Here is a 17,500-nt window from a genome sequence, read left to right as displayed (position 1 = left end):
CTGGTCTTCCTAAAAACACAGTCAGACAGTTGCAGCTCATCCAGAACGCTGCAGCCAGAATTCTGACCAGAAGCAGGAAATCAGAGCACATCACAGCTGTCCTCAGGTCTCTACACTGGCTGCCAGTTACATTCAGAATAGATTTTAAAGTATTATTACTGGTCTATAAATCACTAAATGGCCTAGGACCTCAATACATTACAGATTTGCTCACTGAATACAAACCCAACAGATCACTCAGATCTTTAGGATCATATAAACTAGAAGTTCCAAGAGTTCCGTCAAAGCAGGGTGAATCCGCCTTCAGCCACTAACAGCGCCCCCCGCTGCTGGAATCAGCTTCCAGAAATGATCAGATGTGCTCCAACATTAGGCGCATTCAAATCAAGACTGAAAACACATCTGTTTAGCTGTGCCTTTACTGAATGAGCACTGTGCTGCGTCTGACAGATCGCACTATCATGTTTTTCTCTTCTTCTTCATTCTTTTATATCACATTTGACCTGTTTTTGTGTTTTTTTCACACAATTTTATTATTTGTTTTTATTTTTATTTTACTTGTTTCTTTTATTCTTGTTTATGTAAAGCACTTTGAATTGCCACTGTGTATGAAATGTGCTATATAAATAAACTTGCCTTGCTTTGCCTTGCCTAACTGCACAATGGTGCCTAAAACAGACACTAGTGCAAACAACGCTCCCATTTCTGTGTCCATGTTGTTGTTTACAGTGAAGGCTGGTCTGCTGTCTTCCGGTAGCGGTAAAGCCATGTGTTATAGTCATGTGATTGACGAATAAGGGAAGGATACACAATGACACAAAAGCCCCAATCAGGGAGCGAATCTCAGCAGCCCCGCCTCCGTTTTCAGATGTCTCCGTTTTCCCTCATCCACACTGAGACGGAACAGCAGCGTTTCAGAATGAAAACAGCCTCTCCAGCGTTTCCAAAACGCTCAGTTTCCGGCGCTCAAAACCTCCGGCGTAGTGTGGACGGATGGCGTAACAGTAGCAAAACTTATGCGTTTTCAAACTAAAACACTTTAGTGTAAACGGGGCCTGAGTGATTCAGCAGACTGTTTATATCCGGTCTGATTATAACAGATATAATTAATTAAGGACAAAATGATGAAAGAAAGAAAGAGACAAAACGAAAGAGATAGACAGAAAGAAAGAAAAAAGACAGACAGACAGAAAGCTAACTTAGAGAGAACCTTTCCAGAACATTCTGTGTAATTGGTGTATCAGCAGCTCATGCTGTCGTGTAGTAAATGAGTGAGAGAGTGTGTGTATACTGTAGATTTCCACTTCACTTCCAGTAAGAGAGCCAGCACTGAGGTCAGTGTGAGACTGGGAGGTTTGTTCTCTATATCACCACACTCCCTCCCTGTGCTGTCTGCAAAACTGATGAAGTGCACTAGGATGAGGAATGTGTTTCAATCTCCCTTTTTAGTCTGTCTGTGGAGGTTATCAGTCGCTGAGGGTTTAATGGCTCACACATCACTGCAGAGACAGCTAATGTTTGTTTACTAAAGTCTGTGTTCACGAGTCACCGCACACACACACACACACACACACACACACACACACACACACACACACACTTGGATTTCTTTGTCTTGTTTTTTGTACAAATATCTAAAAATTCAAGCAGACATTTTGCTTTGTTTTCAGAAATAATGAGTCAAAATTAAGTGAGTTTGTCATTAAAAATATGCAAAATAATCTGACAACGGGGAAACAAATTAATATTGTTTTTTGGCGTATTGAATTGATCAGTGAACATGATCGGGTGGCTCAGTGGTTAGCAGTGTGGCCTCACAGCAAGGTCGCTGATTCGAGTCTCAGTTGGGTCAGTTGGCATTTCTGTGTGGAGTTTGCATGTTCTCCCCATGTTGGTGTGGGTTTCCTCTGGGTGCTCCGGTTTCCCCCACAGTCCAAACACAGAATTGATTAAATAAATTGGTCGTTGTGTTTAATTGTGTGTGTGTGTAAATGAGTGTGCACAGTATAAGTGTTTCCCAGTACTGGGTTGTGGCTGAAAGGGCATCCGCTGTGTAAAACATATGCTGGAATAGTTAGCGGTTCATTCCGCTGTGGTGACCTTTGAAATAAAGATTAAGCCAAAGGAAAATGAACGAATGTAACTCATTTGCATAAGTCAAGCATAATAAGAACACTCTGAAATGGGCGTTTCCCTTTATGACAGAAAGACAGACTTGGCCAGCTGACCAATCAGAGCAGAGTTGTCTTAGGGAAGGGGGAGAGGCTTACAGACACTAAGAATCAAACGAACTGAATCAAGTCAGTGCAAAACGATTCAAATATTAAACACACTCTCAGAGAAAATTTTAGATTAGATTAAACTTTATTTTCATTACACATGTACAAGCACAAGGCAACGAAACACGAAATGACAATGTTTTCAGATCTTAGATGTATTTAAATTTAGTTTTTGGGGACTATAAAGTATAAATCTGTTAACATTCTACATCAACATGATCAAAGTCACTCATTTGCATAATCCAACCATAAGAACACTCTGAGTCAGTGTTTTATTACGATAAGTATGAACCAATTAAAACAGATTTGGCCAGCTGTCCAATCAAAGCAGAGCTGGCTTATGGAAGGGGGAGGGGCTTATAGCCCCTACACCCTAAATTGATTCAAACGAATCGAATTCAGTGCAAAATGATTTAAATATTAAACACACACTCTGAGAAAATAACGATGTTTTAAAGACTTTAAATGCATCTAAATCTGTTGTAGGAGACTCCACACAATATAAGCTCCAATCTACATCAACATGATCCAATTAACTCCTTTGCATACTTCAAACTTAATACAAACACTCTGAAATAGGCATTTCCCTTTAAGACATAGAAAGACCGTTTAAAACAGACTTAACCAGCTGACCAATCAGAGCAGAGATGGCTTATGGATGGGGGAGGGGCTTAAAGACCCTAAGCCCTATATTGATTCAAATGAATTGAATTAAAGTCAGTGCAAAATGATTCAAATATGAAACTCCTAATGTGAGAAAATGTCAATGTTTTCAGAGTTTAGATGCAGTTAAACCTGTTGTAGGAGACTCCAGCATGACATCAGGACGTGTGTGTGCTGGAAAGCGAGACTCGGCACTGAATAACAGAGCAGAGAGAGAGAGTGGTGTTCTCAGTGACCGAGTGCTGCATGCGCTCAGTCACGTATCCTGAAGCCTCCTGGGAAAACTCTGGACCTCCGGCCTGCTAAAACTGGAGGAGTTGGCGGAAAACCCAGAAATGAAGCACTTCTCCCTATAAGTGTGTGTTTGTGTGTGTGTGTGTGTGTGTGTGTGTGTGTGTGTGTGTGTGTGACTTGAGTGTGTGTTTGAGTGTGTTACTGTGAGTGTGTGTCTGTCTATGTCTATACATCTGTCTGTCTGTCTGTCTGTCTGTGTGTGTGTGTGTGTTTGTGTGTGTGTGTGTGTGTGTGTGTGTGTGTGTTTGTGTGCGTGCATGTCTCTGCGTGTGTCTCTTCTGTGTGTCTGTCTTTGTGTGTCTGTGCGTGCATGTGTATTCGTGTGTGTGTGTGTGTGTGTGTCTCTGTGAGTGTTTCTGTGTGTGTATGTCTGTCCGTCTGTATGTGTTTATGTATACATTAATGTGTGTGTGTGTATGTGTGTGTGTGTGTGTGTGTGTGTGTGTTTGTGTGCGCGCATGTCTCTGCGTGTGTCTCTTCTGTGAGTCTGTCTTTGTGTGTCTGTGCGTGAATGTGTGTCTAAGTCTATGTCTGTGTGAGTGTGTGTGTGTCTCTGTGACTGTGTTTGTGTGTGTTTCTGTGAATGTGTTGGTGTTTCAGTGAATGTGTCTGTGTTTGTTTATACATCTGTCTGTCTGTGTATGTGCGTATGCGTGTCTCTGTGTCTGTCTCTCTGTGAGTGTGTATTCACATGTGCGTGAATGTGTTTGTGTGTGTGTCTCTGTGACTGTGTTCACATGTGTGTGTATGTGTGTGTGTGTGTTAATTGTCTGTGTGTGTGTGTCATTTGTCTGTGTGTGTGTGTCATTTGTCTGTGTGTGTGCCATTTGTCTGTGTGTGTGTGCCATTTGTCTGTGTGTGTGTGTCATTTGTCTCTGTGTGTGTGTGTTAATTGTCTGTGTGTGTCATTTGTCTGTGTGTGTGTGTGTATGTGTGTGTGTGTCATTTGTCTGTGTGTGTGTGTGTGTGTGTGTGTGTTATTTGTCTGTGTGTGTGTGTCATTTGTCTATGTGTGTGTGTCATTTGTCTATGTGTGTGTGTGTGTGTGTGTGTGTGTGTGTCATTTGTCTGTCTGTGTGTGTGTATGTGTGTGTGTGTGTTAATTGTCTGTGTGTGTGTGTGTGTCATTTGTCTGTGTGTGTGTGTTAATTGTCTGTGTGTGTGTGTGTCATTTGTCTGTGTGTGTGTGTGTGTCATTTGTCTGTCTGTGTGTGTGTGTGTGTGTGTGTGTGTGTGCGTGTATGAGTGTGTGCCTGTGAGCGTGTGACTGTGTGTGTGTGTGTGTGTGTGTGTGTGTGTGTGTGTGTGTGTGATTTGTCTCTCTCTGTGTGTGTGTGTGTGTGTGTGTGTGTGTGTCATTTGTCTCTCTGTGTGTGTGTGTGTGTGCGTGTTAATTGTCTGTGTGTGTGTGTCATTAGTTTGTGTGTGTGTGTGTCATTTGTCTGTGTGTGTCATTTGTCTATGTGTGTGTGTGTATGTGTGTGTTAATTGTCTGTGTGTGTGTGTCATTAGTTTGTGTGTGTGTGTGTCATTTGTCTGTGTGTGTCATTTGTCTATGTGTGTGTGTGTGTGTGTGTGTTCTGGAGAACAGATCTGACAGGTGTCAGTGAGAGGATGAAACTGAACTGGAGTTCTTGGAGTCCCCTGATCATTCCCGCCTCTGTGTGTCTGAGCTCATTACCCTGCGCTGAGCGAACCGGACGTCCCTGTAGTCGAGGCTCTGACCTTTGACCTGGAGCTGTTTAGTTTGGCTCTGCTCTTCTCGCCTTCAGCAGCGGCCTCGCCGTGTTCATAGATAGTTCAGCAGAAAAAGATAATGCTCCTCCAGTTATTTCAACTTAGTCTCCTAGCCACAGCGGAATGAACTGCCATCTTATCCAGCATATGCGGATGCCCAGTATTGGGAAACACCCATACACACTCATTCACACTCATACCCTACGGCCAATTTAGTTCATCAATTCCCCTTTAGCGCATGTGTTTGGACTGTGGGGGAAACCGGAGCACCCACGCCAACACGGGGAGAACATGCAAACTCCACACAGAAACACCAACTGACCCAGCTGGGACTCAAATCAGCGACCTTCCTGCTGTAAGGGAACAGCGCTAACCAATGAGCCACCGTGCCGCCACATAGCTGTGTTCAATTGATGCACACTTTAATCTCAAACCTTTGTAGACTCATGCACACTCACTGTACAACTCTACGTGTGTTACTGCGCTCTGGATTTGTTGTGGTCCAGTGGTAAGATTGTCCTGAAAATGGGGTTGTTAGCTGATTGTTGATCCACTCAGTAGTGTAAATAAGCAGTCAGCAGTGGTTAACTCTCTATTTGCTGAACTCTGATTACTGTGCAGAACACAACGTCTCCTCAAGTAGGATTTCATGTGAGCTGCTGTATAAAATCTGAGGCATACAGTATGTACACACCTTTCCAAAAAGACTAAATACGTTTACAGTAAACGTGACTTCAGCTGTAAATCGTGAAACAAAGAGAAGAATTGTGGATTTAACTTGCATTTTAATAGCAAAACTGATGAATGTCCTAGTGATGGTTTGCATCTGGAAGGGCATCCCCTGCGTAAAACATATGCTGGAATAGTTGGCGGTTCATTCCGCTGTGGCATCCCCAGATGAATAAGCCAAAAAGATGAATGTATGAACTGAAAAAATTGCAGACCACAGAAAACATTCCTGGTGTAATTTAATCTTGAATCAGGCTTAGATTAGACTTCAATCGCTCTCAAAAATGCCTTTATATATACACACACTCGCTGGCCACTTTATTAGGTACACCTTACTAGGCTTTTTGCCTTCAGAACTGCCTTAATCCTTGGTGGCAGAGATTCAACAAGCTACTGGAAATATTCCTCAGAGATTTTGCTCCATATTGTCATGATAGCATCACACAGTGGCTGCAGATTTGTCGGCTGCACATCCATGATGCCAATCTCCCGTTCCACCACATGCCAAAGCTGGGGAGGCCATTTTAATACAGTGAACTCATCGTCATGTTCAAGAAACCAGTCTGAGATGATTGAGCTTTATGACATGCTGCGTTATCCTGCTGGAAGTAGCCATCAGAAGATGGAGACACTGTGCTCATAAAGGGATGGACATGGTCAGCAGCAATACTCAGGTAGGCTGTGGCGTTGATGCTCAATTGGTACTAATGGACCCAAAGAAAATCTCCCCCACACCATTACACCACCACCACCAGCCTGAACCGCTGATACAAGGCAGGATGATCCATGCTTTCATGTTGTTGATGCCAAATTGTGAGCCGAGCATCTGAATGTCACAGCAGAAATGGAGACTCATCAGAGCAGCAACGTTTCTCCAATCTTCTATTGTCCAGTTTTGGTGAGTCTGTGTGAATTGTAGCCTCAGTTTCCTGTTCTTAGCTGACAGGAGCGGCACCCGGTGTGCTCTTCTGCTGCTGTAGCCCATCCGCCTCAAGGTTGGACGTGTTGTGTGTTCAGAGATGCTCTTCTGCAGAGCTCGGTTGTAACGAGTGCTTATTTGAGTTACTGTTGCCTTTCTATCAGCTGGAACCAGTCTGGCCATTCTCCTCTGACATTCTCAAGGCATTTGTGCCCACAGAACTGCCGCTCACTGGATATTTTACTTCATTCTCTGTGAACCCTAGAGATGGTTGTGCGTGAAAATCCCAGTAGATCAGCAGTTTCTGAAATACTCAGATCAGCCCGTCTGACACCAACAACCATGCCACGTTCAAAGTCTCTTAAATCCCCTTTCTTGCCCATTCTGATACTCAGTTTGAGCTACAGCAGATCGTCTTGACCATGTCTACATGCCTACATGCATTGAGTTGCTGCCATGTGATTGTCTGATTAGAAATTTGCATTAACAAGCAGTTGAACAGGTGTACCTAATAAAGTGGCCAGTGAATGTTTATTGTCTACATAAGCCTAAAACGAGTGTTCCTATCTTTGTATAAGAAGAATATTGTTAATATTTACTAGTTTTTTTTCAGTTATTCACTTTTGCATTCAGATACTATTGTATTATTATGAAATAAAATAACAATTACCAAGAATAAATAATCATTTTCAGAATTAATAAGCTCTAATTCTGTGGTGTAAAATTATTCAAATGATTATAAGGCTATATATAAAAAAATCATGTCAAAAGGAAAGACAAGATCATTTTGCTTCCCCTGTTGGCAGACTATTTTGCTTGTTTTAAGGATAAACTCACTTAGTTTTGTCATATTATTTCTGAAAACATGACTTTATTTCTTGCATGTCCAGAAAATGCTTCTTGATTTAAGAGTTTTTAGATATTTGGGCTACAAACAATACTGAAACTCAAAATAAGAAGAGCTTGTTTTACAGTGTACACTAACTTTACGTCTGCAGAACATGCATTCAGTACTGCAGTCTGTCTAAAGCACCACTGATGCTTGACTTCACTAACGATGAGCACTAAACCTGGGCAATATTCCCGGTTATTATGTGCTGTGTGTGCATATCCAGTGGCTTTTCTCCAGGGGGGCGAGGTCAGGCTGGAGAGCAGAATGTTGAGTAATGTGTGCGGGAGCGTCTCTCCCATTAGATCAGTGCGTTTGATTGTTTGAACAGCTGCCGAATGAGAGCCAGCCTGTGATCCAGAGCAGTTCTGCGTAAATCCAGCTGACCCGTTCTAAACAAACACACAAAGCTGCAGGTACACTGTCAAAAACATCCCTAAATTAGCTGTTTAAATGAGTTGTGTAATGTTTTTGAGTTGCATTAAAAGATCTTGATCTTTCTTACATCAATTTTTAACCTTGTAAAGTTGTAAAAAGTGACTTGTCTGGACATGTGTAGTAGAGTGCAGTGCTGTATTGTCTGGGTTGGTGTTGTATATTACACTACAGAAATCTTGTCACTGAGGCATGAATAAAATGTTCCTGAATGAAAGTGAAAGTGCCAAACTGCAATGAAAGTCTACACACAGTCATGCCAACTGACCCAGCCGAGGCTCGAACCAGCAACCTTCTTGCTGTAAGGCGACAGCGCTACCCATTGCACTACTACGCCGTCTGTGTAGTCGTCCTTGTATTAATATTTCAGTCAAATTATTCTTCACAAAGTTTCAGATGTTGTACTTTTTGTGCCTGAATGCTCTTGAAATGCCTTTAAAATGCATGCCAATGACGAACTTTCAATCTGTTATGGTTATAATTTGGTGGTTTTGATAAATAATAATCCCGACTCAGCATTGCGTATCCTGCGATGTGACTATTGCAGACACACACATCGTGATCTCAATGCTGAACTGATATATCGTGCAACTATAAGAAGTTATATCAGGAGAAATAATACTGTAAAATAGCAGAAGATGTGTCGCAGTATTAGTGGCGTAGCGCAAAATGCGGAGGCCCCCCTGCAAGGATCACTGATGGGGCCCCCAGTTTTCAAGGGGGGGTGGGGGTTGGGGGGCAGAGCCAGAGATATACTCATATATCTATGATCGGGAGTTTTCCTGGATGTTAGTATTTTTTTTTAATAATGAAAATTATAATTTTACATCACTTTTCTACATTGATGGATCAGTGACCGCACGGGCATTCCTGACAAAAAGCTTGTGTTTGTGTGCACAGAAATGTACTATTCACCCTCCCTGTTCAATTTGATCTAATCATGTCCTGAAACACAGCTCCTCTCCTGCTTTCACTTCTCATACTGATAGAGGGAGCGATTCGTTTGTGAATGAATCGTTCATCGTGACTCGTTCACTAGTAGACAATAATACAAGTTTCTGGCAGCGCAGCATCTCGTTGTCATATTTCTTTTGCATTGTTTGCTGATTTTATTCAACAAAACTAGCATAAGCCGAGTGTTTAGTGCGAGTTGGAGCTGCTTTGCTGTATGGTGAATGCAGTGACTGTTATCATCAATAACGTTACCTGTTTAGCACAAAGTTCAGAACATACAAAAACGTAAAAAACATAATATTACCTATGAAATGTTCTGCTTTTGTGCTTTGTTTTCTTTGTTTTCTCGTTCCTACACTCGTAGACAGCGCTAAAGTCCCGCATCGTCACGTAATAACACTGTCTTGACTAGTGCGGTTGAATGACATTTGTCCTGGGAGCACTGTACCAATGTGGCGGCGCTATTGACGCATGCTCAGGGTCCCTATGTGATATCTAGTGTATATATCTATGACACAAATTGAGGAGCGGGGAAAAGAGGCGGAGTGGAGCAACAACGCGGGGAATCCTTCACAAACTGAGGAGTGATCACAAACCGAAAGCGGCGTGAGCGTCAAAGTAGCCAGAAGTCATTCATTTTTTAACAAGAACCGGCGGCGAGAAACAGCGGCGGGTCTTCATTGGCTATGACGCGGTTCGGCGGCAAGCAATCAGAATGAAGTAGTCCACCGCTTGAGAGGTGTTCAGAGAACACAGACCTGTGAACTTTGGTTCCGACCACAGTTGTTCCCAAGAGTTTGATTATTGCGGTTCCTGGATTTTCAAATATTAAAAATCGCGACAACGTGGGGCCCCCTAATCACGCGGGGCCGCCCCGCGGTGCGTGGCCTGCGGGCCCGTCCGCTACGCCACTGCACAGTTTATTACAAGGTTTCTGTAGTGTAATATACAACACCAACCCAGACAATACAGCACTGCACACTAATACACATGTCCAGACAAGTCACTTTTTACAACTTTACATGGTTAAAGATGTTGTAAGAAAGATTAATATCCCATAATGCAATTCAAAAGCAGAAATAAATAAAACACGAATCACAAAAACTGCTGATTTACTGCTATGTTTTTGCAGTGTAGTACATGAGCACGACTTTCACCGCAACAAAACACAATGCAGCCATTGCTGGATCTCCCAGGAGCATAAGGGTCGGGCACTGGTGGGCTTCACAAGCGTGTTTATTTGTACTGGCAGCATGAGTGCACGCTACCTAGGGGGTGGAGCAGCCAGGGCCGTGGCCCCTACACTACACTTCACCCCCCAGAAACCCATTTGTATGGAGACTTGATGGGGCCTGGACTGCTGGAGGAGTCAGCCAGAGTGCAGATCTGTGTTCATTGAGGACTGGAGCAGACACACCGGCTCCTGCACTGGGGCTCATGTGAAGAGAAGCGTCAATTTAATAATAATAATAATAATAATAATAACTTAGGCACATCCACAGATTTCGATCAAAAATCATTCATTCATTCATTTTCTTGTCGGCTTAGTCCCTTTATTAATCCGGGGTCGACACAGCGGAATGAAGCGCCAACTTATCCAGCAAGTTTTTACACAGCAGATGCCCTTCCAGCCGCAACCCATCTCTGGGAAACATCCACACACACACTCATACACTACAGACAATTTAGCCTACCCAATTCACCTGTACCACATGTGTTTGGACTGTGGGGGAAACCGGAGCACCCGGAGGAAACCCACGCGAACGCAGGGAGAACATGCAAACTCCACACAGGAGTTTCGAACCAGCGACCTTCTTGCTGTGATGTGACAGCACTACCTACTGCACCACTGCCTCGCCTATCTATCGAAAATCATCCACAAGATTAAGACTAAGACTGTTTTGGCACGAGGGGTTTATTGTCCAATAAGCAAGACCTCTGTGTTAGGTACAAGTAATAGAAAGTTATTAGTCATCCAATTTTTTAATGTCAGCAATACAATCCTTTAGTTTTGTGAATTTGTTCACAGCATCAGCTTGTAAGGAGATATAGAGTTGTGTATCATCGATGTATTATCAACAGTGTAAACTAACTGCATGTTTTTCAATGATATCACCTAGCGGTAGTATATACACCACCTGACTAAAGTCTTGTCGTCTATGCAAGTTTTAGGAACAGCAAATAATAACTTCTAGTTGATGATTTGGTGTCAGTAGTGTCTCTATGAAAGGTGAAGGCCTCTAGATTTTGCTTATTTGAGCTCAATAAAATCTGATCATGTCTTGATTCTGCATGATTTGATTAGGACAGTAAGATCTGACTCTGCTTAAAGTCTCATCACTGAACAGAAATAATGTCCAGTATAGAATATAAAGTCCTGCTGCAGTGGAGACAGAATGAATATTGTGTATGACTCCATCATGAGCTTGGAGGACTGCATCCATACATCTCTGACATGACTCACATCACTGATTAATAAAGTCATCTGGAATGAAGAAGAAAGCCTTCAGCAGGATCCCAGAGTTCATCAAGAGTCTTTGTGTTCATCTTCAACGCCTCCTCCTTCATCTTACCCCAGACATGCTCAATAATGTTCATGTCTGGTAACTGGGCTGGCCAATCCTGGAGCACTTTGACCATCTCTGCTTTCAGGAGCTTTGATGTGGAGGTTGAAGTATGAGGAGCGCTATCCTGCTGGAGAATCGTCCCTCTCCTGTGGTTTGTAATGTAATAGGCAGCACAAATGTCTTGATACCTCAGGCTGTTGATGTTGATCATCCACTCTGCAGATCTCTTCATACTGAACTTAACCCCAAACCATGATTTCTCCTTTACCAAACTTGACTGATTTCTGTGAGAATCTTGGTCCATGCTGGTTCCAGTAGGTCTTCTGCAGTATTGGTGATGATTGATGCAGATCAACAGATGATTCAGCAGAGGAATCCACCCTCTGACACTTTTACACATCAACAACTAGAAGTCAAGTTATTATCTGCTGTCAGTGAATAATGTAAAAAGTAAGGGACTAAGGACTGAGCCTTGTGGTCCCCCCACAGTGTATTTTTAATCAGTTTAATGCCTCTTTATTAACTGATACACATTGATAACATTCAGATAGATGAGACCTAATCCAACCCAATGCAGTTCCAGTAATATCAACATCATTTACAAGCCATGAAAGAATGTTATGATCAGTAGTATCTAGGGATGTAACGGTATCAGAATTTCACGGTTCGGTAATACCTCGGTATGAATGTCACGGTACGGTATTTATTGAATCATTTACAGGAAAAAACAAAACTTATGAAAATACTCCAAAAAAGTGCCAAAAGTGTCAATGACATACAAATTAGCCATCTATCTGTAAGCTTTGAAACAGGAACTTCAATTTTAATAACAAAAAATTATTAAACCATGTAAAAAAATAAAGTTTCAAATTAGTATTGTTGAAAACTCATCACATTCAACATTTAATCACTCACTCACTTAGATAGAGATGGGTTTAAAGGAAAATTATCATATAATTATAATCTGGTAAAAGCTGGTATCTCTGGGTATTTACAATGTCCCCTGCAGCAGAAAAAAACCCTCTCATTTGGGACTGAGGTTTCTGGGACAAGAGAGATATGACTTGGCCCATGTTGACAGCAGTGGGTAACGTTGTGCATTGTCTTTCCCCCACTTGAGAAGACAAACCATGAGTGAGATAGAGATCTCTTTGCGGTACAAGTCAATGTCTGCATCAATCTGAACAGTGTGCTGTGTTTCTGCAGTCCCCATGACTGTTATTAGTCGTATTCCCCAACTTGCAGGCACGTGCACACATAGGGCTCAACCTGTGCAGTGCACATGCCCTTTTTAGTCTTGGATAGAAAATGCCCTTGCAAAATGATCAAAAGTGCCCCCGCGACGCGACACAACCTCCGTCCAATCCAGCCCTTCAGTAGGCGCGCGACAACACCTCTCTTGAATATGCGCGCTCAACCCCCCCTCGGCGCTTTACAATACGCGCGCCACAACACAGCTGATCAGAACGCGCGCGACAGCACCGATATTCAGCACGCGCGCGGCGACAACACCCGCTTTAGGTTCGATCATTTCCATCTTTTTTTCATCTCCGCTACTAGCAGCACACTCCATTTCCGCATTACTGGATCTGTAGCGACAACAGACCGCAAAGGATTATGGCCACGCTTGGGCTGATGGGAAATGTAGTTTTAGCTACGTCCCGTTCGCTTCATTCGCCTGAGCAAATTTTCTCAGAAGACCTATAGTTTTACCGAGTCATGCGACTTCGATAATATCGAAAAAAATTAATATTGCGGTATGACGGTATTTACAATACCGTTACATCCCTAGTAGTATCAAATGACATCCAGTGACACTAACAGAGTCCTTCTATGTTACTCTGCACAGTGTTCATATTACATTCTACATGTACAAGCTGAAACAAAACATTTACTCCCCATTGCTGCATAAAATCCTGAGTTTTAGACCCGTTACTGAATGGTGAAATAGTTGCTGTTCAAATAAAAAGACTGCCAGCATAACAGCATGCTGAGAACTTTATTACGTCTGACCTCCTGGTATTATTCCACCGAGCTTTTATTGAGTTTTACGTATGCACACTAAAATGACTTTAACATTCATCAACATGTCAGAGAAATCGGCTATTTTGAAACTCGATTGAGTTTTCAGATGTATCCAGATTAATGTAGACATATCCTAAAAGTCTCAATTGGATCTCCATTATCTCCATGTTACTGGGATGTTGGCATTAGTGCGGAATTGGGTAATAATTCAGAACCGAAAGCTCAGAAATCCTTCTCAAACAATCTGCAGTTTTGGCAGATATACAGGTCTGAGGCTCCGCCAGGTGTATCGGGTTTCCCTCAGTTGGCCGGGTCTTCAAGTGAAATATCGCTTTCCATTTCTAAAACCTAAACATTCACTTTTACCCTGTTAGAGTAATGACGGTAGCGTAGTAATTAGCTTCACATCGCATTCCAGATTGAGTAGGTTAAGATGATGGCCTGAACTTTCTCAGGCCTCGAGGAACATTTGAAACCGCGGACAGCTCATGAATATTATGAAAAGAACTACATATACAACACTCAAGTCACATTTGATCAACAGAATTTGGTAAAAAGTGTTGTTTCTCAACAGAATAATTGCTGTAAATAATCATTACCATGCAATACAGAATCTGAATGTTATATTTAGTTCATCAATTCCCCTATAGCGCATGTGTTTGAACTGGTGGTTCATTCCGCTGTGGCAACCCCTCATTAATAAAGGAACTAAGCCGAAAGAAAGTGGATGAAATGCATTTCTTTGTTAAATTGTGTTTTCTCATAAAGATAATAAAGCAATTCTTTCTTCTTTTCATTGCATTAAATCATTTTTGTTGAAATTATTTTTAATAATTATATTGTTCTTCGTTTAATTTGCCAATTTTTGATTTGATTTGTGTTCATTAAATCATTCATTCATTCATTAATTTTCGTTTCGGCTTAGTCCCTTTATTTATCAGGGGTCACCACAGCGCAATGAACCACCAACTATTCCAGCATATGTTTTACGCAGCAGATTACCTTCCAGCTGCAACCCAGTACTGGGAAACACCCATACACACTCATTCACACACACACACACACACACACACACACACACACACTCTTACACTATGGCCAATTTAGTTGATCAATTCCTCTATAGCGCATGTGTTTGGACTGTGGGGGAATCCGGAGCACCCGGAGGAATCCAACACCAACATGAGAGAACATGCAAACTCCACACAGAAACACCAACTGAACCAGCCGGGACTCAAACCAGCGACCTTCTGTCATGTTCACCAGTGATCCTTCCTGACAGATCGCTGGTGAACTACAAATGTCATGTTTAGGAACTACAAGTCCTATCAGGCTGCACCAGGCTGATGAGACACAGCTGAGACTTGTGATGACTGATCATTCAGACTATTTTTACACCACACATACACCAGTTTAGTACGGAGTCTTTGATGTTGATGTACGTACCTTGCATGTCCTATCTTCTTGTTGTTTTGCCTGTTTCATGACTTTAGCCTTGTTTGATTCCTGTTTGCCATCTATTTTTGACCTCTTGCCAGTTTTTTGACTACGTTTTTGGATTGTCCTTTTTGTATCAGCCACTTCTGTTTGTCCCTGTTTTGCTTAAATATAATCTTATTTTATCTGCACTTGGATCCTCGTCTCTGTTGTTCCTTGCGTTGATCTCCTCACGTGACACCTTCTTGCTGAGAGGTCACTGTGCCACCCTGGGAATGTATCAGTTTAATTATGTTTTTGCGAGAGAGAGAGAGAGATTCTACAGGTGGTTTGTCAAACCCACTCATCTGTGTGAGGCACACTTTTCTTTTCAACTTTCTTTTCCAAAGTAACCTTCCCCAGCAGTGTTTGGCGGTGGCTGTCCGAGGAGTGTAGGAGCCGCCAGCAGAGGCCTGTAATGCTTTCAGGCTGTGTAAACGTTGTCTCCGGAACATCGTGTTTGTTAGGTCATTCCCTTAAGCACTCTTCATCCTCATGCTGTTATTCTTTACTATCCCCTTCTCCGTTTGGGATCTATACGGATCTTCTGTAACCTTGCACAAATTTCCTGGGCCTCTCTGTAGCGGGTCGAGTCCTGCCACTGCATGAGGACTGCTTGTTGTACCTGCACACCGGATCTGTCTCTTTATTTACTGATTTTGTTTTCCAATAAGTCCCTACATTTGGTCTCGCTCAAGAGTCATGCCCAATTATTGCTCTGGGATAAATAATGCGGCTGTTGATAGAAGGGATACAGCTGGAGGAAGTTAACAAGAATTATTTATATTATTTATTAAATTATTCATTTTCTTGTCGGCTTAGTCCCTTTATTAATCCGGGGTCGCCACAGCGGAATGAACCGCCAACTTATCCAGCAAGTTTTTATGCAGAGGATGCCCTTCCAGCCCCAACCCATCTCAGGGAAACATCCACACACACATTCACACACACACTCATACACTATGGACAATTTAGCCTACCCAATTCACCTGTACCACATGTCTTTGGACTGTGGGGGAAACCGGAGCACCCGGAGGAAACCCACGCGAAGGCAGGGAGAACATGCAAACTCCACACAGAAACGCCAACTTAGCCGAGGTTCGAACCAGCGACCTTCTTGCTGTGAGGCGACAGCACTACCTACTGTGCCACTGCCTTGCCCTGTTTGAATTATATTTTGCTTAAAATTGTTTAACAAAGTTTTAATAAAGGATTTAACTCTCAAGTAACCATTTATAGGAACATACCAGATAAATATCGTATGCCGTCTTTCCTCCTAAAAATACAGAGATATGATTTTGCCCATATCACCCAGCCCTACTGTACATGCTTGTATGTGTGTGTGTGTGTGTGTGTGTGTGTGTGTGTGTGTGTGTGTGTGTGTGTGTCTGTGTCTGTGTGTATGTTCATAAATTGCAATATTTACCTGTAGTCATTTCAAGAGTTGACACTTAGCTGATGATTGATTATAAGCAAGTTTGGCATGCTGTCCCGGGAGAGAGCCCTGAGCCCAAAAGGTCCTTGAGCCCTGGGCTCCCTCCCATTTGAAGGGCGAGAGGGGAGATTTGAGCTCAGGTAGATCTCAACAACTCCCTTATTGATAAGAGCTGATGACTAAAATGATTGCTATGAAGAGACGTTCTGCAGGATGAGAGTTTGACTGTAGTGCTAAATTTAGATTGATCAATTCCCTTGTGCATGTTTTTGGATTGTGGGAGGAAACCGGAGAACCCGGGGAAAACCCACGCGGGCACGGGAAGAACATGCAAACTACACACAGAAACGACCGCCAGCCTGTTAAAGGACTAGAACCGGTGATGTTCTTGCTGTGAGGCAACAGAGCTGACCACTGAGCCACCATGCCGCCCTATGAAGGAACAGGTGGAGAAGTATGGGTGGAAGGGGGGATTCTTCAAATTGAAGATGGCTGTAGTGAGAAACCCTGGCTCTTAATAGTGGGATAGGACTGGCCTGATTGGTGGATCATGCATGCTAATGCGGAACCTGCCGTGTTCAATCATAATCACGTGATCCTCTCGAAATTAGTTCATAAATAAACTTCACATAGCACACAGGTGTCAAACTCAGTTCCATAAGGGCCGCAGCTCTGCACAGTTTAGTTCCAACCCTAATTAAACACACCTGATCAAACTAATTGAGTCCTTCAGGCTTGTTTGAAACCTACAGGTAAGTGTGTTGGAGCAGGGTTGGAACTAAACTGCGCAGGGCTTCGGCCCTGCAGGAATTGAGTTTGACACCCCTGACCTAGCAGGTGCTTTTGTCCAAAATGACTTAAAATTGAGATGAATGATATTCTACATTTTACCTTACAGTTAATGTTGTTCATTTGTTTTTTTTTCTGTGGCAGAAACAAAAGTTTTGTCCTGAATATGACGTCCTCTCACGAACCCTGATGCTGATTCTCAAGAAAATGAAGCTCTCAGGTAAGATCTGAATGCTGATATAATATTCTCCGCTGGCTCTGTAATTCACAAGGCCCTGTCAAATGATGCGTGTGGACTTAGTGTTTGTA

The 17,500-nt window shown here is 42.6% G+C and overlaps 1 long non-coding RNA gene across 1 annotated transcript in view; it reads left to right on the top strand.

The window, feature by feature from the left end:
- Positions 1 to 17,500, top strand: part of LOC141378489 (uncharacterized) — a 182,725-nt gene that overhangs the window by 15,045 nt on the left and 150,180 nt on the right. The window contains exon 2 of the long non-coding RNA XR_012393151.1: positions 17,336 to 17,411. This is a non-coding gene — a long non-coding RNA (uncharacterized lncRNA). The remainder of the gene's footprint in view (positions 1 to 17,335; positions 17,412 to 17,500) is intronic.

This window comes from Danio rerio, chromosome 17 (assembly GCF_049306965.1).
Source record: "Danio rerio strain Tuebingen ecotype United States chromosome 17, GRCz12tu, whole genome shotgun sequence".
Lineage (NCBI taxonomy): Eukaryota > Metazoa > Chordata > Actinopteri > Cypriniformes > Danionidae > Danio > Danio rerio.
The sequence above is the reverse complement of the archived record's forward strand: the minus strand, read 5'-3'. Positions and strand labels throughout refer to the sequence as shown.